We start from the raw sequence: 4,406 nt of genomic DNA on the forward strand, positions 1-4,406 counted from the left end.
TATATATATATATATATATAGGGTTTAGCCGTGCACATGCACGACCCAACCTGTGATTTTTAGTTATGTGAATTCGATTTGAACCGAACAAACTTCAAATAAATACAACATAAAACCAGAGACTAAGGTTTATGGCATGTCAATTTAGGTACATGTATTCATAGAGTTGCAGATATTTTATAGCCAATACACAATTTAAGCTTGCAATAAACTCCAACTAAATTGGATAAGTATCTGTTGAAGAGTGTAACTCCACCCTAGTCATTTACACCCCCTAAAAGTAATTCTACGCATCTAGTCTAGTACTTATACTTAAAACCATAATAATAAACTTAATAATCAATTCAAACCAAGCAATAATTTTAAAAAAACATAAACATATAAATAAGTTAATGAACAAACAAACTTGAGAACAATAACGCAAATCTGGATGGTGCCTTCAAAAGCATCTGGCAACAAAGGAATATGTTAATTACTGACAACATAAGAATACGTACATATAAAAATATCCAAAAGATGCCAATAACCTTAATTTTGAAAGACGACTGAACATGACATCGGAATTAGGGAAGCAAACGAGCTCTGTATAATCACCAGGCACAAATTGTTACCTTTTGTGTGTCAGTCCCGGAAGGCGGTAGATGGGGGTCAAGTGGGTTATCTTTTGCGATTTGTGTTTGAGAAGGAAGTTTAGATAAAGTAGAGATACGGATGAACCGATGAACCATCAATTGGTAGAATGGACGTGTTGCCGTTATATTAAAAGACACGTGAAAGGAAGTATGTGCTGTAAATTTTGTATTTTACATGATAAACATCGTTTCCGACCGTCGAGAAAGTTACTCGTTAACAGTAATCAAGTTAGGTTGATAAATGGGTGACCAGACTCTGTTGCTTGTTCAGCCAATTATAAAGGGACACGTGTCAGAAGCTCGAACAAAGGAAGAAAAAATACCTCTTTACGTAGTAGTAACTAGCAACGAAACGGGCCGCGCGTTGCTGCGGTCGCTTTTAGGTATAATTTTGACTAGCTATTGGCGTTAACAGTGTTTAGTAGCTAATATAATCTTATATCTAATATTAAAATACATCCATTCATAAGTCAAAGATTTTAGCAGTAACAACGAATAACATGAATTACCAGATGGGGTTTGCTAAAATATCGATTCGGTTCTTTTCGTTCGTCTTCAGAGCAGAGTGCTCTTTTTGCTGATGGGTTAGGTTCTTTTTCTTGTTCTTTGTTTGGGGTTGGTGGCTCTGTGTTGCAGTGGGGATCCTGGTTGTTTCTTGACTGTTTGCTGTCATAGAATATGGTTATTGTGTGGCGTTAGTTATAATGTTAGGTAACTTTAGAAGTATCTGTAGACAGTGTATGTAAAGTATCTTAGTTGTTTTTTTGTTGAGACTTACGTGGTTTGTTTGTTTTTTCTGGTCTTGGGATCTGGTTTTACTCGGATGGCATGCCTTCTGTTTGTGCAGTTGTTGTTCGGGTTGTGCAGTGTTATTCTTGTTGAAGTTGAACTGGAAGGTGTGACGTGTTCCTTCGAGTTGCTTTATTTGTGGAGAAAGTTCATTTGGGTGGTCGTAACTCATTGTTGTGACCAGTTTATTGTTGATACAAATATATCAACATCTTCAGGTTCATACTATTTTGTGGTAGAACAAACCCATCATAACATATGACAATGGGAGACCTCTTTTATGGAACTCGATCGTATACATTACTGCATTTTAACAATTGAAAGAAACAACAGTTAAGAAATAACAACTTAAATAAAAAAGACAGTACAATATGTAAAAACTATTATGAAAACAGCTTCATAAATACCCAAATAAAATAACAGACCTACAAAAGAGACTATATCTAACAAATGCTTTCTAAATAATCATGTGAAGTGGGATGTATTTATGTGTATGATTAACAACTAATAATGGTAAATTACATCTTATAAGACGCTAAATAGGTAATAAATGCCTCATGAACATTTTTATAAAACAGTACGTCTTTATGTGTACCGGCCTTCTAGCTGAGTGGTATCGAGCCTTAGTAGCGCGGGCCCGCGATTAGTTGCCAAGCAACCCGTGTTCGATTTCGAGGGGGAGGTTTTCTTCAGGATTCCCGCGATTAGTTGCCAAGCGACACGGGGCCCGCGATTAGTTTCCAAACAATCCAGGTTCAATCCTTGGAGTTTCCTACCTAGCGTGTGTGGATGCAAATGAGAGCATTCAATGCGTCTCAAGCCGTTCAAAAAAAAAATAGTATGTCTTTATGTGTACAGTGAGTAATAACTAACAAATGGTAAAGCACATAAGGGTAATTAAAGCATGGTAACATCTACCTATGTCAAAATAGAAAGGTCATTACATGGTGAAACCCAAATGAAATGGTAGACTTATAAAAAAGATTGTATTAAACAACTGCCTTACGAATATTTCATAAAACAGAAAGTACTGATGTTAACAATGAATGATTAACAAATGGTAGTGTACTTTTTACAACAAAATGAGATAAAAAGAAATACCACAACCTATCAAAGCATGATAAATTGTACTTAAGAAAATATGGACAACTCATGACATGCTGAAATATATTGAATTCTAACTCTAATAAGATAAAGTAAATACATGTTGTATGTTCAATTTAACTTAATAGGATATTTGGTGTTACCTGCTTTTGTGTAAGCATTTAGCTTTCTGTATGATTTGAGTTCGAAGTATGTTGCGGGTAGCCCACTGCTGGTATGTTCTCGGAAACCGTTTGTATTCCAATTATCAGAGAGGTAGATATTAGCAATTGTTTGGTCCCAATTTTTGATCGCTTCGGAAATAAAAATTCAATATTCTTTATGTTGACTTGAGTTGCAGATTCTTTCAAAATGGTCTTTATCTTTGTAGTTCATGTTAGCCTGAATTGCGGTTCCTGTAATCTGTTAAACAATTTCTTTACTCGACTTTTCACTAATACGATGTGCTTAACGACGTTTGTTTGGCAGTTTTAACAATAACTATAGTTGTAAGTTGTAACTTTGAAAAGTGAAAAAAGTCAAGTCTGAAATTCTACTTACATGATTGTCGAGCAGAATGCAACCAAATCCATGTGGCCTTGGATTGTTAGTTTTTTTTTGTTGCTACCCAACGTCTATACACTACTGCTTCGATTATTTTCACTCTGTCTCTCAGTTGCAGAGCTGAGATTGGTTACTTGTATTTGCTGATCCATTCTGCAATATTTAAAAGTGCATGAATATTAGTATGCTATGTAGTATGTTCCTGTAGGTATTATATATGCAATAAACAAAACAGTTTAGAATCTAATTTGTATAGCACATATGGGTATGGGCTGCAATGGATTGTGAAAGAGTACAGGCCACAATTATTTACTTAAAAAGTCTAAATTCTTTCATGGCTGTTCTCAAAATATACTAAAACGGTACATGTCGTAAAGAAACATAACCACTTACAAAAACAATAGAACTCCTCGAATTATACAGTTGGTGATACAACGGATTGAAAAAAACATGGAACGTCGACTAAAGCAGAAACCTTAACTTTTCAGGTTAATCGAACACCACTGAAGAAATGGAAAGGGGGTTAAATCAAACGAATATAACCGTAATTCATGTTTTATAGTATGATTCACAAACAAACTACAATTCCATCTTTGTCTATTCTTTATATAAGAAATTGATCTTTGTATTCGCAACAAACCATCAGGATAAGATGTGAACAACAAATTGAACAAAAAAAGAGGAAAAACAATCGTTACTCACCGAAAACTATCAGAGAAGTGGGACTTAGTTCACCACCGTTGGTTAATTTTTTCACCATCACCATTTCCATAACCGTCGCAGCCGTCACAGTAGCTTCAGCAACCTCCAGCGACACCATCAGGTAGGTGATAATTGGGGATACTAAGGAGTGTAGAAATAGGGATGAGGAGATGAGGAGATGATGAAAGAGTCTGGAGAAATTAATGGAGAAGGATCAGGAAGGTAGATGAAGTCGATGGGTAGGTGGTTTTTTTAGGGTTTAAGTAGGGTGACAGTGGAGTGTAAGACGATGTGTGTGTAAAACTGAAACGACCAAATTGTGAGGGGCTTTAATAATAAATAAATATATACAGACCCGTGAAATCACGGATTTGTTTTAACGAAATAATTTAATGATATGTTTTAAGTATTAAGTGAACGTAAATGCTAAAGTCATTTAGTTTAATGACCCGTGGAATTACAAATTTCAACTAAGAAACTTGTCGTTTTTACAAACATATTAATATTGGTCAGAATAAATGAACTACATCTATTCTCCCACTACTTTCTTTCAATTTTTATCACAATTATTATTTTTCTTATCATAAAAGCTACATTACAATATTTTATTGAGACATGTATTTCGATGACATATGT

General features: G+C 34.8%; 1 long non-coding RNA gene across 2 annotated transcripts; it reads right to left on the bottom strand.

Moving 5' to 3' along the window:
• Positions 1-207: 207 nt before the first annotated feature.
• Positions 208-4,038, bottom strand: LOC139877570 (uncharacterized). 2 transcript variants are annotated; one of them, XR_011768673.1, is made up of 5 exons: positions 3,771-4,038; positions 3,066-3,221; positions 2,669-2,927; positions 1,411-1,724; positions 208-1,298 (listed from the first exon to the last, which is right to left on the bottom strand). It is a non-coding gene; the product is annotated as an uncharacterized lncRNA (long non-coding RNA). The 2 variants fall into 2 exon arrangements; XR_011768677.1 differs by lacking the exon at positions 3,771-4,038 and adding an exon at positions 3,462-3,557.
• Positions 4,039-4,406: the final 368 nt, after the last annotated feature.

Source organism: Rutidosis leptorrhynchoides, chromosome 1 (genome assembly GCF_046630445.1).
Source record: "Rutidosis leptorrhynchoides isolate AG116_Rl617_1_P2 chromosome 1, CSIRO_AGI_Rlap_v1, whole genome shotgun sequence".
Taxonomy (NCBI): Eukaryota; Viridiplantae; Streptophyta; class Magnoliopsida; order Asterales; family Asteraceae; genus Rutidosis; species Rutidosis leptorrhynchoides.